This window comes from Pseudophryne corroboree, chromosome 8, assembly GCF_028390025.1.
Source record: "Pseudophryne corroboree isolate aPseCor3 chromosome 8, aPseCor3.hap2, whole genome shotgun sequence".
Taxonomy (NCBI): Eukaryota; Metazoa; Chordata; class Amphibia; order Anura; family Myobatrachidae; genus Pseudophryne; species Pseudophryne corroboree.
This window is the reverse complement of record NC_086451.1, coordinates 453,292,355-453,316,124: the sequence shown is the minus strand read 5'-3', so window position 1 is coordinate 453,316,124 and position 23,770 is coordinate 453,292,355. Positions and strand designations below refer to the sequence as shown.

The window sequence follows — 23,770 nt, the reverse complement described above, 5'->3', positions numbered from 1 at the left end:
CTTCCTCCTCCTCTTCGTATGCCGAACCAGAGTTTATTGAGCTTTCATCCTCCTATGAATCCTCATCTGAAACATGTAGCCTGTGAGGATGAAGATTTACTTACCACTGGCTTATCAGCCTGTTTCTTTTGAGAGGCTGCTGCTGGAAATGATAAACCGCAGGTGTGAAGCTGCATGTAAGGGTTAATCGCATAACCTATCCCTGGTACAGGAGTTGGAATTATCCGCTCAGCTATACTGGATAATGTTTGTGCAAACATAGCCCAAGGGGGATTAACCTGCACCTGAATCTGCCTTGTATTTTTCAAGAGACCCTGGTGAAAGCTAAAACAATTTGCACACAAAGTATCCTGAACCAGATCCTGAGCGGTTAACACAGCTTTGCAAGACAAACATGATGAGTGTTGGTGTTGCTGTGAGTGTATCTTCCTCACCTTTGCCGCTCTTAGACATGATAAATAATCAACACCTTACACAGTGTACTACACAATTTGTGACTGTAATCACTTTAAGGTTTTCAAAGTGACATACAATCTGACCCTACCCTGCTATGCACCAGCATTGAGGATCGTAATAGAAAAAAACCTGACAGAATATATAGTAAAGTCAGCAATCACACTAGCAGTCAGTCACATGTTATATATTTCAAGTATGCAGCAAAACATATGAATGAATCATGTTTAAAAAGATCTACCGTATTCAGACATATAGCGAAATAAAGAACAGTAATAGTATACAGACTCATATGCAATAGGCACTTATTTAACTATTTGTAATCAAAAGTTAGGTAGAGACTTAGTGCTGTATAACCCAAACTCAGTAGAGTGGGATACAGGGAGACTCACCCTGCTTCCAGGACCAATCAAAACGTTTGCGAACGCTGAGTGGATCCAGACGCTACTAGTGTACACTGCCGCTCCATGAACCTATAGTGAACACAGCCGCACCAGTCACACAGCCGCCTATGCTGCGACTGGGTCCCCTTCGTATACAGCGTCTCAGACGGAAGCAGGAAAACAGTTCATGGCTGGAGACTCAGAGGACACTGGTCATGAACCGGGGGGAGCGGTGACCAGGAGGGTGTATGACTCCCCACTGCTGACATCAACCCTAGGGATTGCAGCCTCATACTATTCCTGGAGCCTATGATCCCCAAGGCCTAGCGCTGATGCACCCGAAGTGGCAGCCGCGTCAGCGACTGTTTGGTAGTCTCCTCCCAAAACAGTGCGGCTGTGTCTGTATTCCCCTTCTAAGCGGAACCAATGCCTTACCTTCTCCCTGTGCTCCGGCCACAGCATGGTAACGTCTGCTGGACCTGCTAGTATATCCGACACAGACGCCCGCCGAAACAGCACTGTACTCGTGGGTAAGCGTTGTCGCGACTCGGTGGAGAGTTGTTGGAGCGACTCTTTCTAAGGTACGTATAAGACGCTGTTTAGAAACATCACTCAAGAAAAAATAGTAAGACTATAAAAATATAATAAGAAAGTTTAGGGCTGCTAAAAACCAGCCGCCCTCTGACCATGGTCCAGCTCCTGCCGCACCAAACAAAAAACTGATATGCCTGAGCCAGGAGGCGGGGATATATGGACGGGCCCATTGCATGCTTGGAGGCCAAAAAAATTAGCATGACTGGTGCAAATCCGCAGTCGCTTCATCATATCCCAATGTTATCCTGTGGATAACCTGTGGACCCTGCCGGAGAAATAGAGGATATAGGTAATAATAGTATAGATACACACTACACCTGCTCCGGGTGTGTAATGTATACTGTATAGTGTGTATATAGGGGATATAGGTAATAATAGTATAGATACACACTGTACCTCCTCCGGGTGTGTAATGTATACTGTATAGTGTGTATATAGAGGATATAGGTAATAATAGTATAGATACACACTCTACCTCCTCAGGGTAATGTATATAGGGTGTATACAGTGTATGTATATAGAGGATATAGGTAATAATAGTATAGATATACACTGCACCTGCTCCAGGTGTGTAATGTATAGTGTGTATATAGAGGCAGAGGCGGAACTCTGGGAGGCAGTGGAGTCGGCTGACCCGGGCTCCTGACCTCAAGGGGGCACATCTCCTCCACTGTCTCCCGCTGCCTGACCCTGAAGATTGTTCGCTGCGAGGAGCTTACGTGTCAGTGACACGGAAGCTGCCTCCTAATATATACAGAGAGCTGGCTGTGGCTACAGCTAGGGAGAGCTCCAGAACGCAGCTCCTGCCAGGCCCTTCCAGATGAGCTGGCCAAGTGATGCTCTCTGTTCTTCCGTTGGGCTGATAGCAGCAGGTAGGCACTGGCAGCACTTGCCTCAAGCTGCACTGTGGGGAGGGGGGGGGGGGGGGTGTAGTTGGAAAGGGGAGGGGTGCTGGGGGGGTCTTTAATAAATGTTGGCAGCACTGCGTTTTATGTGTGCATGTTTAAGTGAAGTGTGTGTGTGTGTAAGTGAAGGAAGCATGTTTTTTTTTGTGTGTGTGTGTTTTTAAGTGAAAGAGGCGTGTGTGCATGTAAGGGAGACGTGTGTGTGTGTGTGTGTGTGTGTGTGTGTGTAAGTGAAAGAGGCATGTTTGTGAGTTTAAATGAGGGAGGCGTGTGTGTGTGTGTGTGTGTGTGTGTGTGTGTGTGTGTGTGTGTGTGTGTGTGTGTGTGTGAATTTAAGTGAAGGAAGCATGTGTAAGTGAGAGGCATGTGTGTTTAAGTGAAGGAGGCATGTGTGTGTTTAAGCTAAGGAGGCGTGTGTAAGTAAGAGGCGTGAGTGTAAGTGAGAGGCGTGTGTGTGTTTAAGTGAAAGAGGCGTTTGTGTGTTTTTTTATATATATACTGTATATCGGCACACCACTGCACCAAAGCATCTACATTGTGACACACTGGTGGGTGAGGGAGTACTGTAGGTGTGCTATAAAGGTATGCTGGTGTCTATTTAATTGTGATGACTGACTTGGAGTGTCGTCCACTTTGTATGTGTAGCTATATTACTATTGGGAAAGGCACATGAGCACGCTACTACTGTTCAACATGAGTGCCGGATAGCTACATATGAAGGGTGTGTGTGTATACAGCATGTAGGGGGGCACCAACATTTATCATGCCTCCGGGCGACTGGGGCGAACTTACGCCACTGTATAGAGGCTATAGGTAATAATAGTATAGATACACACTGCATCTGCTCCGGCTGTGTAATGTATATAGTGTGTATACAGTGTATGTATATAGAGGATATAGGTAATAATAAGAATTTACTCACCGGTAATTCTATTTCTCGTAGTCCGTAGTGGATGCTGGGGACTCCGTCAGGACCATGGGGAATAGCGGCTCCGCAGGAGACAGGGCACAAAATTTAAAAGTTTGACCACTAGGTGGTGTGTACTGGCTCCTCCCCCTATGACCCTCCTCCAAGCCTCAGTTAGGATACTGTGCCCGGACAAGCGTACACAATAAGGAAGGATTTTGAATCCCGGGTAAGACTCATACCAGCCACACCAATCACACCGTACAACTTGTGATCTGAACCCAGTTAACAGCATGATAACGCAGGAGCCTCTGAAAAGATGGCTCACAACAATAAACAACCCGATTTTTTTGTAACAATAACTATGTACAAGTATTGCAGACAATCCGCACTTGGGATGGGCGCCCAGCATCCACTACGGACTACGAGAAATAGAATTACCGGTGAGTAAATTCTTATTTTCTCTGACGTCCTAGTGGATGCTGGGGACTCCGTCAGGACCATGGGGATTATACCAAAGCTCCCAAACGGGCGGGAGAGTGCGGATGACTCTGCAGCACCGAATGAGAGAACTCCAGGTCCTCCTTAGCCAGGGTATCAAATTTGTAGAATTTTACAAACGTGTTCTCCCCTGACCACGTAGCTGCTCGGCAGAGTTGTAATGCCGAGACCCCTCGGGCAGCCGCCCAAGATGAGCCCACCTTCCTTGTGGAGTGGGCATTGACAGATTTAGGCTGTGGCAGGCCTGCCACAGAATGTGCCAGTTGAATTGTGCTACAAATCCAACGAGCAATCGTCTGCTTAGAAGCAGGAGCACCCAGCTTGTTGGGTGCATACAGTATAAACAGCGAGTCAGATTTTCTGACTCCAGCCGTCCTTGAAATATATATTTTCAATGCTCTGACAACGTCCAGCAACTTGGAATCCTCCAAATCGCTAGTAGCCGCAGGCACCACAATAGGCTGGTTCAGGTGAAACGCTGATACCACCTTAGGCAGAAAATGAGGACGCGTCCTCAATTCTGCCCTGTCCGAATGGAAAATCAGATATGGGCTTTTATACGATAAAGCCGCCAATTCCGACACTCTCCTGGCTGAAGCCAGGGCCAGTAGCATGGTTACTTTCCATGTAAGATATTTCAAATCTACCGATTTGAGTGGCTCAAACCAATGGGATTTGAGAAAATCCAAAACTACATTGAGATCCCACGGTGCCACTGGGGGCACAACCGGGGGCTGTATATGTAGTACTCCTTTTACAAAAGTCTGGACTTCAGGAACTGAAGCCAATTCTTTCTGGAAGAAAATCGACAGGGCCGAAATTTGAACCTTAATGGACCCTAATTTGAGGCCCATAGATAATCCTGTTTGCAGGAAATGTAGGAATCGACCCAGTTGAAATTCCTCTGTCGGGGCCTTCCTGGCCTCACACCATGCAACATATTTTCTCCAAATGCGGTGATAATGTTGTGCAGTCACCTCCTTCCTGGCTTTGACCAGGGTAGGGATGACCTCTTCCGGAATGCTTTTTTCCCTTAGGATCCGGCGTTCAACCGCCATGCCGTCAAACGCAGCCGCGGTAAGTCTTGGAATAGACACGGTCCCTGCTGAAGCAGATCCCTTCTTAGAGGTAGAGGCCACGGATCTTCCGTGAGCATCTCCCGAAGTTCCGGGTACCAAGTCCTTCTTGGCCAGTCCGGAGCCACTAGTATCGTTCTTACTCCCCTTTGCCGTATAATTCTCAGTACCTTGGGTATGAGAGGCAGAGGAGGAAACACATACACTGACTGGTACACCCATGGTGTTACCAGAGCGTCCACAGCTATTGCCTGAGGGTCTCTTGACCTGGCGCAATACCTGTCCAGTTTTTTGTTGAGGCGGGACGCCATCATGTCCACCATTGGTCTTTCCCAATGGACTACAATCATGTGGAAGACTTCTGGATGAAGTCCCCACTCTCCCGGGTGAAGATCGTGTCTGCTGAGGAAGTCTGCTTCCCAGTTGTCCACTCCCGGGATGAACACTGCTGACAGTGCTATCACATGATTTTCCGCCCAGCGAAGAATCCTTGCAGCCTCTGCCATTGCCCTCCTGCTTCTTGTGCCGCCCTGTCTGTTTACGTGGGCGACTGCCGTGATGTTGTCCGACTGGATCAACACCGGCTGACCCTGAAGCAGAGGGTTTGCCAGGCTTAGAGCATTGTAGATTGCTCTTAGTTCCAGTATATTTATGTGAAGAGACGTTTCCAGGCTTGACCACACGCCCTGGAAGTTTCTTCCTTGTGTGACCGCTCCCCAGCCTCTCAGGCTGGCATCCGTGGTCACTAGGACCCAGTTCTGTATGCCGAATCTGCGGCCCTCTAACAGATGAGCACTCTGCAACCACCATAGCAGAGAGACCCTTTTTTCCAGGACTCTTGTGCATTGATGCACAGACACTGTTCCTGGTTTTAGGAGGTTCCTGACGAGTTCGGATAACTCCCTGGCTTTCTCCTCCGGAAGAAATACCTTTTTCTGAACAGTGTCCAGAATCATCCCTAGGAACAGCAGACGTGTCGTCGGGATCAGTTGGGATTTTGGAAAATTCAGAATCCACCCGTGCTGTTGGAGCACTACTTGAGTTAGTGCTACTCCGACCTCCAGCTGTTCTCTGGATCTTGCCCTTATCAGGAGATCGTCCAAGTAAGGGATAATTAATACGCCTTCTCTTCGAAGAAGGATCATCATTTCGGCCATTACCTTGGTAAAGACCCTGGGTGCCGTGGACAATCCAAACGGCAGCGTCTGAAACTGATAATGACAGTTTTGTACCACGAACCTGAGGTACCCTTGGTGTGAAGGGCAAATTGGGACATGAAGGTAAGCATCCTTGATGTCCAAGGACACCATAAAATCCCCTTCTTCCAGATTCGCTATCACTGCTCTGAGTGACTCCATCTTGAACTTGAATTTTTGTATGTACAGGTTCAGAGATTTCAGATTTAGAATAGGTCTTACCGAGCCGTCCGGCTTCGGTACCACAAATAGCGTGGAGTAATACCCCTTTCCCTGTTGTAGAAGGGGTACCTTGATTATCACCTGCTGAGAATACAGCTTGTGAATGGCTTCCAATACCGTCGCCCTGTCTGAGGGAGACGTTGGCAAAGCAGATTTTAGGAACCGGCGAGGGGGAGACTTCTCGAATTCCAACCTGTAACCCTGAGATACTACCTGCAGGATCCAGGGGTCCACCTGCGAGTGAGCCCACTGTGCGCTGAAATTCTTGAGGCGACCCCCCACCGCCCCTGAGTCCGCTTGTAAGGTCCCAGCGTCATGCTGAGGCCTTTGCAGAAGCCGGGGAGGACTTCTGCTCCTGGGAAGGGGCTGCTTGCTGCAGTCTCTTACCCTTTCCTTTGCCTCGGGGCAAATATGAATGTCCTTTTGCTCGCTTGTTCTTATAGGAACGAAAGGACTGCGGCTGAAAAGACTGCGTCTTTTTCTGCTGGGAGGGGACTTGAGGTAAAAAGGTGGACTTCCCGGCTGTTGCCGTGGCTACCAAATCCGATAGACCGACCCCAAATAATTCCTCCCCTTTATACGGCAATACTTCCATATGCCGTTTGGAATCCGCATCGCCTGACCACTGTCGTGTCCATAGACTTCTTCTGGCAGATATGGACATCGCACTTACTCTTGATGCCAGAGTGCAGATATCCCTCTGTGCATCTCGCATATAAAGGAATGCATCCTTTAATTGCTCTATAGTCAATAAAATACTGTCCCTATCCAGGGTATCAATATTTTCAGTCAGGGAATCCGACCAAGCCACCCCAGCACTGCACATCCAGGCTGAGGCGATTGCTGGTCGCAGTATAACACCAGTATGTGTGTATATACTTTTTAGAGTATTTTCCAGCCTCCTATCAGCTGGATCCTTGAGGGCGGCCGTATCAGGAGACGGTAACGCCACTTGTTTGGATAAACGTGTGAGCGCCTTGTCCACCCTAGGGGGTGTTTCCCAGCGCGCCCTAACCTCTGGCGGGAAAGGGTATAACGCCAATAACTTCTTTGAAATTAGCAGTTTTTTATCAGGGGTAACCCACACTTCATCACACACGTCATTCAATTCCTCTGATTCAGGAAAAACTACAGGTAGTTTTTTCAGACCCCACATAATACCCCTTTTTGTGGTACTTGCAGTATCAGAGATATGCAAAGCCTCCTTCATTGCCGTGATCATATAACGTGTGGCCCTACTGGAAAATACGTTCGTTTCTTCACCGTCGACACTAGATTCGGTGTCCGTGTCTGGGTCTGTGTCGACCGACTGAGGCAAAGGGCGTTTTACAGCCCCTGACGGTGTTTGAGACGCCTGTACAGGTACTAACTGGTTTGCCGGTCGTCTCATGTCGTCAACCGACTTTTGCAGTGTGCTGACATTATCACGTAATTCCATAAACAAAGCCATCCATTCCGGTGTCGACTCCCTAGGGGGTGACATCACCATTACCGGCAATTGCTCCGCCTCCACACCAACATCGTCCTCATACATGTCGACACACACGTACCGACACACAGCAGACACACAGGGAATGCTCTGATAGAAGACAGGACCCCACTAGCCCTTTGGGGAGACAGAGGGAGAGTTTGCCAGCACACACCAAAGCGCTATAATTATATAGGAACAACCTTATATAAGTGTTGTTTCCTTATAGCTGCTTAAATATATATAATATCGCCAAAAAATGCCCCCCCTCTCTGTTTTTTACCCTGTTTCTGTAGTGCAGTGCAGGGGAGAGCCTGGGAGCCTTCCTAGCAGCGGAGCTGTGTAGGAAAATGGCGCTGTGTGCTGAGGAGATAGGCCCCGCCCCCTATTCCGGCGGGCTCTTCTCCCGGTTTTTCTGAGACCTGGCAGGGGTGAAATACATCCATATAGCCTCATGGACTATATGTGATGTATTCTTTTTAGCCAGAAAGGTATTAACATTGCTGCCCAGGGCGCCCCCCCCAGCGCCCTGCACCCTCAGTGACCGCCGGTGTGAAGTGTGCCTGAGCGCAATGGCGCACAGCTGCAGTGCTGTGCGCTACCTCATGAAGACTGAAAAGCCTTCAGCCGCCGGTTTCTGGACCTCTTCTTACTTCGGCATCTGCAAGGGGGTCGGCGGCGCGGCTCCGGTGACCCATCCAGGCTGTACCTGTGATCGTCCCTCTGGAGCTAGTGTCCAGTAGCCTAAGAAGCAAATCCATCCTGCACGCAGGTGAGTTCACTTCTTCTCCCCTAGGTCCCACGTTGCAGTGAGCCTGTTGCCAGCAGGACTCACTGAAAATAATAAAACTATCAAAACTTTTACTCTAAGCAGCTCTTTATGAGAGCCACCTAGATTGCACCCTGCTCGGACGGGCACAAAAACCTAACTGAGGCTTGGAGGAGGGTCATAGGGGGAGGAGCCAGTACACACCACCTAGTGGTCAAACTTTTAAATTTTGTGCCCTGTCTCCTGCGGAGCCGCTATTCCCCATGGTCCTGACGGAGTCCCCAGCATCCACTAGGACGTCAGAGAAAATAGTAAAACTATACACTGCACCTGCTCCAGGCATACTGTGTATATACAGGATATAGGTAAAGATATAGATACCTGCTCTGGGTGTGTAATGTACATAGGGTCCACACAGTGGATGTATATAGAGGATATAGGTAATGATATAGATACCTTTTTCTAGGTGTGTGATGTATATAGGGAGCATACAGTGGATGTATATAGAGGAAGTATATACAGGATATAGGTAATGATGTAGATACCTGCTCTGGGTGTGTAATGTATATAGGGTGCATACAGAGGCTGTATATAGAGGATATAGGTAATGATATAGATACCTGCTCTGGGTGTGTAATATATATAGGGTGCATACAGTGGATGTATATATAAGATGTATATGAAGGATATAGGTAATGATATAGATACCTGCTCTGAATGTGTAATGTATATAGGGTGCATACAGTGTATATGTATAGAGGATGTATATAGAGGATATAGGTGATTATATAGATACCTGCTCTGGGTGTGTAATGTATATAGGGTGCATAACGTGGATGTATATAGCGGATATAGGTAATGATGTAGATACCTGCTCTGGGTGTGTAATGTATATAGGGTGCATACAGAGGCTGTATATAGAGGATATAGGTAATGATATAGATACCTGCTCTGGGTGTGTAATATATATAGGGTGCATACAGTGGATGTATATATAAGATGTATATGAAGGATATAGGTAATGATATAGATACCTGCTCTGAATGTGTAATGTATATAGGGTGCATACAGTGTATATGTATAGAGGATGTATATAGAGGATATAGGTGATTATATAGATACCTGCTCTGGGTGTGTAATGTATATAGGGTGCATAACGTGGATGTATATAGCGGATATAGGTAATGATATAGATACCTGCTCTGGGTGTGTAATGTATATAGGGTGCACACAGTGGATGTATATAGAGGATATAGGTAATTATTACCTGCTCTGGGTGTGTAATGTATATAGGGTGCATACAGTGGATGTATATAGAGGATATAGGAAATTATATAGACACCTGCTCTGGGTGTTTAATGTATATAGGGAGCATACAGTGGATGTATACAGAGGATATAGATACCTGCTCTGGGTGTGTAATGTATACTGTGTAGTGTGTTTATAGAGGACATAGGTAATAATAGTATAGATACACAATGCACCTGCTCTGGGTGTGTGATGTATATAGGGAGCATACAGTGGATGTATATAGAGGATATAGTCTAGTCTATGTATATAGAGGACATGGGCAATAATAGTATAGATACACACTGTACCTGCTCCGGGTGTGTGATGTATATAGGGAGCACACAGTGGATGTATATAGAGGATATAGGTAATGATACAGATACCTGCTCTGGGTGTGTGATGTATATAGGGCGCACACAGTGGAGATAGATAGATTACCGGTATATATATATATATATATAAAATAGATATATAATATATGATATAGATACCTGCTCTTGGTGTGTAATGTATATAGGGTGCACACAGTGGATGTCTATAGAGGATATAGGTACCTGCTATGGGTGTGTGATGTATATAAGGAGCATACAGTGGATGTACATAGAGGATATAAGTAATATATATATATATATATATATATATATATATATATATATATATATATATATATATATAATAAGATTTTACTTACCGATAAATCTATTTCTCATAGTCCGTAGTGGATGCTGGGGACTCCGTCAGGACCATGGGGAATAGCGGCTCCGCAGGAGACAGGGCACAAAAGCAAGCTTTTAGGATCACATGGTGTGTACTGGCTCCTCCCCCTATGACCCTCCTCCAAGCCTCAGTTAGGTACTGTGCCCGGACGAGCGTACACAATAAGGAAGGATCTTGAATCCCGGGTAAGACTCATACCAGCCACACCAATCACACCGTACAACTTGTGATTTGAACCCAGTTAACAGTATGATAACAATGAAGTAGCCTCTAAAAAAGATGGCTCACAACAATAATAACCCGATTTTTTTGTAACAATAACTATGTACAAGTAATGCAGACAATCCGCACTTGGGATGGGCGCCCAGCATCCACTACGGACTATGAGAAATAGATTTATCGGTAAGTAAAATCTTATTTTCTCTAACGTCCTAGTGGATGCTTGGGACTCCGTCAGGACCATGGGGATTATACCAAAGCTCCCAAACGGGCGGGAGAGTGCGGATGACTCTGCAGCACCGAATGAGAGAACTCCAGGTCCTCCTCAGCCAGGGTATCAAATTTGTAGAATTTAGCAAACGTGTTTGCTCCTGACCAAGTAGCTGCTCGGCAAAGTTGTAAAGCCGAGACCCCTCGGGCAGCCGCCCAAGATGAGCCCACCTTCCTTGTGGAATGGGCATTTACAGATTTTGGCTGTGGCAGGCCTGCCACAGAATGTGCAAGCTGAATTGTACTACAAATCCAACGAGCAATAGTCTGCTTAGAAGCAGGAGCACCCAGCTTTTTGGGTGCTTACAATATAAACAGCAAGTCAGACTTTCTGACTCCAGCCGTCCTGGAATTATATATATATATATATATATATATATATATATATATATATATATATATATATATATATATATATATATATATATATATATATATATATATATATTTTCAGGGCCCTGACAACGTCTAGCAACTTGGAGTCCTCCAAGTCCCTAGTAGCCGCAGGCACCACAATAGGTTGTTTCAGGTGAAACGCTGACACCACCTTAGGAAGAAACTGGGGACGAGTCCGCAGTTCTGCCCTGTCCGAATGGAAAATCAAATATGGGCTTTTGTAAGACAAAGCCGCCAATTTTGACAATCGCCTGGCCGAGGCCAGGGCCAACAGCATGGTCACTTTCCATGTGAGATATTTCAAATCCACAGATTTGAGTGGTTCAAACCAATATGATTTGAGGAATCCCAACACTACGTCGAGATCCCACGGTGCCACTGGAGGCACACAAGGGCTGTATATGCAATACTCCCTTGACAAACGTCTGGACTTCAGGAACTGAAGCCAATTCTTTCTGGAAGAAAATCTATAGGGCCGAAACTTGAACCTTAATGGACCCCAATTTGAGGCTCATAGACACTCCTGTTTGCAGGAAGTGCAGAAATCGACCTAGTTGACATTTTTTCGTGGGGCCTTCCTGGCCTCACCCACGCAACATATTTTTACCACATGTGGTGATAACGTTGTGCGGTCACCTCCTTCCTGGCTTTGACCAGGGTAGGTATGACCTCTTCCGGAATGCCTTTTCCCTTAGGATCCGGCGTTCAAACCGCCATGCCGTCAAACGCAGTCGCGGTAAGTCTTGGAACAGACAAGGTCCCTGCTGGAGCAGGTCCTTTCTTAAAGGCCGATGCCACGGTTCCTCTTGGAACAGACATGGTACTTGCTGAAAGCAAATCCCTTCTTTGCTCCCGAGGCCATTAGTCCTCTGTGAGCATCTCTTGAAGTTCCGGTTACCAAGTCCCTCTTGGCCAATCCGGAGCCACGAGTATAGTTCTTACTCCTCTATGTCTTATAATTCTCAATACCTTGGTTATGAGAAGCAGAGGAGGGAACACATACACCGACTGTTACACCCACGGTGTTACCAGGACGTCCACAGCTATCGCCTGAAGGTCTCGTGACCTGGCGCAATACCTGTCCCATTTTTTGTTCGGGCGGGACGCCATCATGTCCACCTTTGGTCTTTCCCAACGGTTCACAATCATGCGGAAAACTTCCCGATGAAGTTCCCACTCTCCCGGGTGGAGGTCGTGCCTGCTGAGGAAGTCTGCTTCCCAGTCGTCCACTCCCGGAATGAACACTGCTGACAGTGCTATCACATGATTTTCCGCCTAGCGAAAAATCCTTGCAGTTTTGCCACTGCCCTCCTGCTTCTTGTGCCGCCCTTTCTGTTTACGTGGGCGACTGCCGTGATGTTATCCCACTGGATCAATACCGGCTGACCTTGAAGCAGAGGTCTTGCTAAGCTTAGAGCATTATAAATTTGCTCTTAGCTCCAGTATATTTATGTGGAGAGAATTCTCCAGACTTGATCACACTCCTTGTGTGACTGCTCCCCAGCCTCTCAGGCTGGCCTCCGTGGTCACGAGCATCCAATCCTGAATGCCGAATCTGCGGCCCTCTAGAAGATGAGCACTCTGTAATCACCACAGGAGAGACACCCTTGTCCTTGGATATAGGGTTATCCGCTGATGCATCTGAAGATGCGATCCGGACCATTTGTCCAGCAGATCCCACTGAAGAGTTCTTGCGTGAAATCTGTCGAATGGAAGCGCTTCGTAATAAGCCACCATTTTTACCAGGACTCTTGTGCAATGATGCACTGACACTTTTCCTGGTTTTAGGAGGATCCCGATTAGCTCGGATAACTCCCTGGCTTTCTCCTCTGGGAGAAACACCTTTTCCTGGACTGTGTCCAGAATCATCCCTAGGACCAGCAGACGTGTCGTCGGAACAACTGCGGTTTTGGAATATTTAGAATCCACCCGTGCTGTCGTAGAACTACTTGAGATAGTGCTACTCCGACCTCCAACTGTTCTCTGGACCTTGTTCTTATCAGGAGGTCGTCCATTTTCTTTGAAGACGAATCCTCCTTTCGGTCATTACCTTGGTAAGGACCCGGGGTGCCTTGGACAATCCAACGGCATCGTCTTGAAACTGATAGTGACAGTTCTGTACCACGAACCTGAGGTACCCTTGGTGAGAAAAAAACAAATTTTGGGACATGGAGGTAAACATCCCTGATGTCCCGGGACACCATATAGTCCCCTTGTTCTTTGCTATCACTGCTCTGAGTGACTCCATCTGGATTTGAACCCTTGTAAGTGTTCAAATTTTTCAGATTTAGAATAGGTCTCACCTAGCCTTCAGTACCACCATATAGTGTGGAGTAATACCCCTTTCCTTGTTGTCGGAGGGGTAATTTTATTATCACCTGCTGGGAATACAGCTTGTGAATTGTTTTCAATACTGCCTCCCTGTCGGAGGGAGACATTGGTACAGCAGACTACAGGAACCTGCGAGGGGGGAAACCTCTCGACATTCCAATCTGTACCCCTTGGATACTACTTGTAGGATCCAGGGGTCCTGTACGGTCCCAGCGTCATGCTGAGAACTTGGTAGAAGCGGTGGAGGGCTTCTGTTCCTGGGAATGGGCTGCCTGCTGCAGTCTTCTTCCCTTTCCTCTATCCCTGGGCAGATATGACTCTTATAGGGACGAAAGGACTGAGGCTGAAAAGACGGTGTCTTTTTCTGCAGAGATGTGACTTAGGGTAAAAAACGGTGGATTTTCCAGCAGTTGCCCTGGCCACCAGGTCCCATGGACCGACCCCAAATAACTCCTCCCCTTTATACGGCAATACATCTTTGTGCCGTTTGGAATCTGCATCACCTGACCACTGTCGTGTCCATAAACATCTTCTTGCAGATATGGACATCGCATTTACTCTTGATGCCAGAGTGCAAATATCCCTCTGCGCATCTCGCATATATAGAAATGCATCCTTTAAATGCTCTATAGTCAATAAAATACTGTCCCTGTCAAAGGTATCAATATTTTTAGTCAGGGAATCCGACCAAGCCACCTCAGCTCTGCACATCCAGGCTGAGGCGATCGCTGGTCGCAGTATAACACCAGCATGTGTGTGTATACTTTTTAGGATATTTTTCAGCCTCCTATCAGCTGGTTCCTTAAGTACGGCCCTATCCGTAGATGGTACCGCCACTTGTTCTGATAAGCGCGTGAGCGCCTTATCCACCCTGAGGGGTGTTTCCCACCGCGCCTTAACTTCTGGCGGGAAAGGGTATACCGCCAATAATTTTCTATCGGGGGAAACCCACGCATCATCACACACTTCATTAATTTATCTGATTCAGGAAAAACTACAGGTAGTTTTTTCACCTCACACATAATACCCTTTTTTGTGGTACTTGGAGTATCAGAAATATGTAACACCTCCTTCATTGCCCTTAACGTGTGGCCCTAAAAGAAAATACGTTTGTTTCTTCACCGTCGACACTGAAATCAGTGTCCGTGTCTGGGTCTGTGTCGACCGACTGAGGTAAATGGGCATTTTACAGCCCCTGACGGTGTTTGAGACGCCTGGACAGATACTAATTTGTTCGCCGGCCCTCTCATGTCGTCAACCGGCTTGCAGCGTGTTGACATTGTCACGTAATTTCCATAAATAAGCCATCCATTCCGGTGTCGACTCCCTAGAGAGTGACATCACCATTACAGGCAATTTGCTCCGCCTCCTCACCAATATTTTCCTCATACATGTCGACACACACGTACCGACATACAGCACACACATAGGGAATGCTCTGATAGAGGACAGGACCCACTAGCCCTTTGGGGAGACAGAGGGAGAGTTTGCCAGCACACACCAAAACGCTATAATTATCCAGGGACAACCTTTATATAAGTGTTCCTCCCTTATAGCATTTTAATATATATATACATATCGCCAAATCAGTGCCCCCCCTCTCTGTTTTAACCCTGTTTCTGTAGTGCAGTGCAGGGGAGAGCATGGGAGCCTTCCCACCAGCCTTTCTGTGAGGGAAAATGGCGCTGTGTGCTGAGGAGAATAGGCCCCGCCCCCTTTTCGGCGGGCTTCTTCTCCGGAGTTTTAGATATCTGGCAGGGGTTAAATACATCCATATAGCCTCAAGGGCTATATGTGATGTATTTTTCGCCATACAGGTATTATACATTGCTGCCCAGGGCGCCCCCCTCCAGCGCCCTGCACCCTCCGTGACCGCTGTGTGAAGTGTGCTGACAACAATGGCGCACAGCTGCAGTGCTGTGCGCTACCTGATGAAGACTGAGAGTCTTCTGCCGCCTGGTTCCGGACCTCTTCATCTTCAGCGTCTGCAAGGGGGGTCGGCGGCGCGGCTCCGGGACGAACCCCAGGGCGAGCCCTGTGTTCCGACTCCCTCTGCAGCTATGTCCAGTAGCCTAAGAATCCAATCCATCCTGCACGCAGGTGAGTTGAAAATCTCTCCCCTAAGTCCCTCGATGCAGTGAGCCTGTTGCCAGCAGGACTCACTGAAAATAAAGAACCTAAAAACTTTTTCTAAGTAACTCTTTAAGAGAGCCACCTAGATTGCACCCTTCTCGGCCGGGCACAAAAACCTAACTGAGGCTTGGAGGAGGGTCATAGGGGGAGGAGCCAGTACACACCATGTGATCCTAAAAGCTTGCTTTTGTGCCCTGTCTCCTGCGGAGCCGCTATTCCCCATGGTCCTGACGGAGTCCCCAGCATCCACTAGGACGTTAGAGAAATATATATATATATATATAGGTACCTGCTCTGGGTGTGTAATGTATATAGGGAGCATACAGTGGATGCATATAGAGGATATAGGTAATGATTACCTGCTCTGGGTGTGTAATATATATATATATATATATATATATATATATATATATATATATATATATATAGTGCACACAGTGGATGTATATAGAGGATGTACATAGATAGAGGATATAGGTAATGATATAGATACCTGCTCTGGGTGTGTAATGCATATAGGGAGCATACAGTGGATGTATATAGAGGATATAGGTAATGATATAGATACCTGCTCCGGGTGTGTAATGTATATAGGGAGCATACAGTGGATGTATATAGAGGATTTAGGTACCTGCTCTGGGTGTGTGATGTATATAGGGAGCATACAGTGGATGTATATAGAGGATATAGGTAATAATAGAGATACCTGCTCTGGGTGTGTGATGTATATAGAGGATATAGGTAATGATATAGATACCTGCTCTGGGTGTGTAATGTATATAGGCAGCATACAGTGGATGTATATAGAGGATATAGGTAATGATAGAGATACCTGCTCTGGGTGTGTAATGTATATAGAGGATATAGGTAATGATATAGATGCCTGCTCTGGGTGTGTAATGTATATAGGGAGCATACAGTGGATGTATATAGCGGATATAGGTAATGATATAGATACCTGCTCTGGGTGTGTAATGTATATAGGGTGCACACAGTGTATGTATATAGAGGATATAGGTAATGATATAGATATCTGCTCTTGGTGTGTAATGTATATAGGGTGCACACAGTGGATGTATATAGAGGATATAGGTAATTATTACCTGCTCTGGGTGTGTAATGTATATAGGGTGCATACAGTGGATGTATATAGAGGATATAGGAAATTATATAGACACCTGCTCTGGGTGTTTAATGTATATAGGGAGCATACAGTGGATGTATACAGAGGATATAGATACCTGCTCTGGGTGTGTAATGTATACTGTGTAGTGTGTTTATAGAGGACATAGGTAATAATAGTATAGATACACAATGCACCTGCTCTGGGTGTGTGATGTATATAGGGAGCATACAGTGGATGTATATAGAGGATATAGTCTAGTCTATGTATATAGAGGACATGGGCAATAATAGTATAGATACACACTGTACCTGCTCCGGGTGTGTGATGTATATAGGGAGCACACAGTGGATGTATATAGAGGATATAGGTAATGATACAGATACCTGCTCTGGGTGTGTGATGTATATAGGGAGCACACAGTGGATGTATATAGAGGATATAGGTAATGATATAGATATCTGCTCTTGGTGTGTAATGTATATAGGGTGCACACAGTGGATGTATATAGAGGATATAGGTAATTATTACCTGCTCTGGGTGTGTAATGTATATAGGGTGCATACAGTGGATGTATATAGAGGATATAGGAAATTATATAGACACCTGCTCTGGGTGTTTAATGTATATAGGGAGCATACAGTGGATGTATACAGAGGATATAGATACCTGCTCTGGGTGTGTAATGTATACTGTGTAGTGTGTTTATAGAGGACATAGGTAATAATAGTATAGATACACAATGCACCTGCTCTGGGTGTGTGATGTATATAGGGAGCATACAGTGGATGTATATAGAGGATATAGTCTAGTCTATGTATATAGAGGACATGGGCAATAATAGTATAGATACACACTGTACCTGCTCCGGGTGTGTGATGTATATAGGGAGCACACAGTGGATGTATATAGAGGATATAGGTAATGATACAGATACCTGCTCTGGGTGTGTGATGTATATAGGGCGCACACAGTGGAGATAGATAGATTACCGGTATATATATATATATATATATATATATATATATATAATATATATATAATATATGATATAGATACCTGCTCTTGGTGTGTAATGTATATAGGGTGCACACAGTGGATGTCTATAGAGGATATAGGTACCTGCTATGGGTGTGTGATGTATATAAGGAGCATACAGTGGATGTACATAGAGGATATAAGTAATATATATATATATATATATATATATATATATATATATATATATATATATATATATATATATATATGTACCTGCTCTGGGTGTGTAATGTATATAGGGAGCATACAGTGGATGCATATAGAGGATATAGGTAATGATTACCTGCTCTGGGTGTGTAATATATATATATATATATATATATATATATGGTGCACACAGTGGATGTATATAGAGGATGTACATAGATAGAGGATATAGGTAATGATATAGATACCTGCTCTGGGTGTGTAATGCATATAGGGAGCATACAGTGGATGTATATAGAGGATATAGGTAATGATATAGATACCTGCTCCGGGTGTGTAATGTATATAGGGAGCATACAGTGGATGTATATAGAGGATTTAGGTACCTGCTCTGGGTGTGTAATGTATATAGGGTGCATACAGTGGATGTATATAGAGGATATAGGAAATTATATAGACACCTGCTCTGGGTGTTTAATGTATATACGGAGCATACAGTGGATGTATACAGAGGATATAGATACCTGCTCTGGGTGTGTAATGTATACTGTGTAGTGTGTTTATAGAGGACATAGGTAATAATAGTATAGATACACAATGCACCTGCTCCGGGTGTGTGATGTATATAGGGAGCACACAGTGGATGTATATAGAGGATATAGGTAATGATACAGATACCTGCTCTGGGTGTGTGATGTATATAGGGCGCACACAGTGGAGATAGATAGATTACCGGTATATATATATATATATATATATATATATATATATATATATATATATATATATAAAATATATATAATATAGATATATAATATATGATATAGATACCTGCTCTTGGTGTGTAATGTATATAGGGTGCACACAGTGGATGTCTATAGAGGATATAGATACCTGCTCTGGGTGTGTAATGTATATAGAGGATATAGGTAATGATATAGATACCTGCTCTGGGTGTGTAATGTATATAGGGAGCATACAGTGGATGTATATAGCGGATATAGGTAATGATATAGATACCTGCTCTGGGTGTGTAATGTATATAGGGTGCACACAGTGTATGTATATAGAGGATATAGGTAATGATATAGATATCTGCTCTTGGTGTGTAATGTATATAGGGTGCACACAGTGGATGTATATAGAGGATATAGGTAATTATTACCTGCTCTGGGTGTGTAATGTATATAGGGTGCATACAGTGGATGTATATAGAGGATATAGGAAATTATATAGACACCTGCTCTGGGTGTTTAATGTATATAGGGAGCATACAGTGGATGTATACAGAGGATATAGATACCTGCTCTGGGTGTGTAATGTATACTGTGTAGTGTGTTTATAGAGGACATAGGTAATAATAGTATAGATACACAATGCACCTGCTCTGGGTGTGTGATGTATATAGGGAGCATACAGTGGATGTATATAGAGGATATAGTCTAGTCTATGTATATAGAGGACATGGGCAATAATAGTATAGATACACACTGTACCTGCTCCGGGTGTGTGATGTATATAGGGAGCACACAGTGGATGTATATAGAGGATATAGGTAATGATACAGATACCTGCTCTGGGTGTGTGATGTATATAGGGCGCACACAGTGGAGATAGATAGATTACCGGTATATATATATATATATATATATATATATATATATATATATATATATATATATATATATATATATATGATATAGATACCTGCTCTTGGTGTGTAATGTATATAGGGTGCACACAGTGGATGTCTATAGAGGATATAGGTACCTGCTATGGGTGTGTGATGTATATAAGGAGCATACAGTGGATGTACATAGAGGATATAAGTAATATATATATATATATATATATATATGTACCTGCTCTGGGTGTGTAATGTATATAGGGAGCATACAGTGGATGCATATAGAGGATATAGGTAATGATTACCTGCTCTGGGTGTGTAATATATATATATATATATATATATATATATATATATATATATATATATATATGGTGCACACAGTGGATGTATATAGAGGATGTACATAAATAGAGGATATAGGTAATGATATAGATACCTGCTCTGGGTGTGTAATGCATATAGGGAGCATACAGTGGATGTATATAGAGGATATAGGTAATGATATAGATACCTGCTCCGGGTGTGTAATGTATATAGGGAGCATACAGTGGATGTATATAGAGGATTTAGGTACCTGCTCTGGGTGTGTAATGTATATAGGGTGCATACAGTGGATGTATATAGAGGATATAGGAAATTATATAGACACCTGCTCTGGGTGTTTAATGTATATACGGAGCATACAGTGGATGTATACAGAGGATATAGATACCTGCTCTGGGTGTGTAATGTATACTGTGTAGTGTGTTTATAGAGGACATAGGTAATAATAGTATAGATACACAATGCACCTGCTCCGGGTGTGTGATGTATATAGGGAGCACACAGTGGATGTATATAGAGGATATAGGTAATGATACAGATACCTGCTCTGGGTGTGTGATGTATATAGGGCGCACACAGTGGAGATAGATAGATTACCGGTATATATATATATATATATATATATATATATATATATATATATATATAAAATATATATAATATAGATATATAATATATGATATAGATACCTGCTCTTGGTGTGTAATGTATATAGGGTGCACACAGTGGATGTCTATAGAGGATATAGATACCTGCTCTGGGTGTGTAATGTATATAGAGGATATAGGTAATGATATAGATACCTGCTCCGGGTGTGTAATGTATATAGGCAGCATACAGTGGATGTATATAGAGGATATAGGTAATGATATAGATACCTGCTCTGGGTGTGTAATGTATATAGAGGATATAGGTAATGATATAGATACCTGCTCTGGGTGTGTAATGCATATAGGGAGCATACAGTGGATGTATATAAAGGATATAGGTAATGATATAGATACCTGCTCCGGGTGTGTAATGTATATAGGCAGCATACAGTGGATGTATATAGAGGATATAGGTAATGATATAGATACCTGCTCTGGGTGTGTAATGTATATAGAGGATATAGGTAATGATATAGATACCTGCTCTGGGTGTGTAATGCATATAGGGAGCATACAGTGGATGTATATAAAGGATATAGGTAATGATATAGATACCTGCTCCGGGTGTGTAATGTATATAGGCAGCATACAGTGGATGTATATAGAGGATATAGGTAATGATATAGATACCTGCTCTGGGTGTGTAATGTATATAGAGGATATAGGTAATGATATAGATACCTGCTCCGGGTGTGTAATGTATATAGGGAGCATACAGTGGATGTATATAGAGGATATAGGTAATGATATAGATACCTGCTCCGGGTGTGTGATGTATATAGGGAGCATACAGTGGATGTATATAGAGGATATAGGTACCTGCTCTGGGTGTGTGATGTATATAGGGAGCATACAGTGGATGTATATAGAGGATATAGGTAATGATATGGATACCTGCTCTGGGTGTGTGATGTATATAGGGAGCATACAGTGGATGTATATAGAGGATATAGGTAATGATATAGGTACCTGCTCTGGGTGTGTGATGTATATAGAGGATATAGGTAATGATATAGGTACCTGCTCTGGGTGTGTAATGTATATAGAGGATATAGGTAATAATAGAGATACCTGCTCTGGGTGTGTGATGTATATAGAGGATATAGGTAATGATATAGATACCTGCTCTGGGTGTGTGATATATATAGAGGATATAGGTAATGATATAGGTACCTGCTCTGGGTGTGTAATGTATATAGAGGATATAGGTAGTGATATAGATACCTGCTCTGGGTGTGTGATGTATATAGAGGATATAGGTATTGATATAGATACCTGCTCTGGGTGTGTAATGTATATAGGGAGCATACAGTGGATGTATATAAAGGATATAGGTAATGATATAGATACCTGCTCCGGGTGTGTAATGCATATAGGGAGCATACAGTGGATGTATATAAAGGATATAGGTAATGATATAGATACCTGCTCCGGGTGTGTAATGTATATAGGGAGCATACAGTGGATGTATATAAAGGATATAGGTAATGATATAGATACCTGCTCCGGGTGTGTAATGCATATAGGGAGCATACAGTGGATGTATATAGAGGATATAGGTAATGATATAGATACCTGCTCTGGGTGTGTAATGTATATAGAGGATATAGGTAATGATATAGATACCTGCTCTGGGTGTGTAATGTATATAGAGGATATAGGTAATGATATAGATACCTGCTCTGGGTGTGTGATGTATATAGAGGATATAGGTAATGATATAGATACCTGCTCTGGGTGTGTGATGTATATAGAGGATATAGGCAATGATATAGATACCTGCTCTGGGTGTGTGATGTATATAGAGGATATAGGTAATGATATAGATACCTGCTCTGGGTGTGTGATGTATATAGAGGATATAGGTAATGATATAGATACCTGCTCTGGGTGTGTAATGTATATAGAGGATATAGGTAATGATATAGATACCTGCTCTGGGTGTGTGATGTATATAGAGGATATAGGCAATGATATAGATACCTGCTCTGGGTGTGTAATGTATATAGAGGATATAGGTACCTGCTCTGGGTGTGTGATGTATATAGAGGATATAGGTAATGATATAGATACCTGCTCTGGGTGTGTAATGTATATAGAGGATATAGGTAATGATATAGATACCTGCTCTGGGTGTGTAATGTATATAGAGGATATAGGTAATGATATAGATACCTGCTCTGGGTGTGGATGCTCTCTCTCCGGAGGATGCTGTCTCTGCTGCTTGGCCTGGGGAAGTTGCAGTCTCAGCTCCCGGGCCGGGCACCCGCTCTCTCTCACAGCCTCTCTATGCAAACACCCTGTGAGAGTGTCTCACGTCAGGCGAGGGCTCACCCGGTGACTGTCCTCTGCAGCCCGTGTCTCAGGCCTCCATGCAATGGCTCAGCAGCAGCAGACAGGCTGTCTCACGCTTCCCAGCTGTCTCATGTTTCCCCCTCCTCCCCTTTCTCTATAGCTGTCTGTCTCTCTCCTCCCTTCTCTCCTCCCTCTCCCCCTCCCCTCTCTGAGAGACAGAGAGCGAGAGATGCAGGCACCCAGGGAGATAGGCAGAGACAGAGGGACAGGCAACACTCAGATAGACTGGCAGAGAGAGGGAGATAGGCACTCAGAGACAGGCAGAGACAGAGGGAGAGGCAGGCACTCAGAAAGACAGGCACAGACAGAGGGAGAGAGAGGGAGAGGCAGGCACTCAGAAAGACAGGCAGAGACAGAGGGAGAGAGAGGGAGAGGCAGGCACTCTGAGAGACAGGCAAAGAGAGAGGTAGGCAACACTCGGAGAGGCAGGCACTGTGATAGACAGACAGAGAGAGAGAGAGAGAGCTACAGGCACGCAGGGAGATAGGCAGAGACAGAGGAACAGGCAGGCAGCACTCAGATAGACTGGCAGAGAGAGGGAGGCAGGCACTCAGAGACAGACAGAGGGAGAGGCAGGCACTCAGAAAGACAGGCAGAGACTGAGGGAGAGAGAGACAGGCACTCTGAGAGATAGGCAGAGGGAGAGGCAGGCAACACTCAGAGACAGAGG

General features: G+C 44.5%; 1 protein-coding gene across 3 annotated transcripts in view; it reads right to left on the bottom strand.

The window, feature by feature from the left end:
• The window catches only part of GABBR1 (gamma-aminobutyric acid type B receptor subunit 1), a 236,394-nt gene extending 213,204 nt beyond the window's left edge, over positions 1–23,190 (bottom strand). For all 3 annotated transcript variants that reach the window (XM_063938299.1, XM_063938300.1, XM_063938301.1), the window contains exon 1: positions 22,921–23,190. The gene's annotated coding sequence lies outside the window, so the exon portion shown is untranslated. The remainder of the gene's footprint in view (positions 1–22,920) is intronic.
• Between the last annotated feature and the right edge of the window lie 580 nt (positions 23,191–23,770).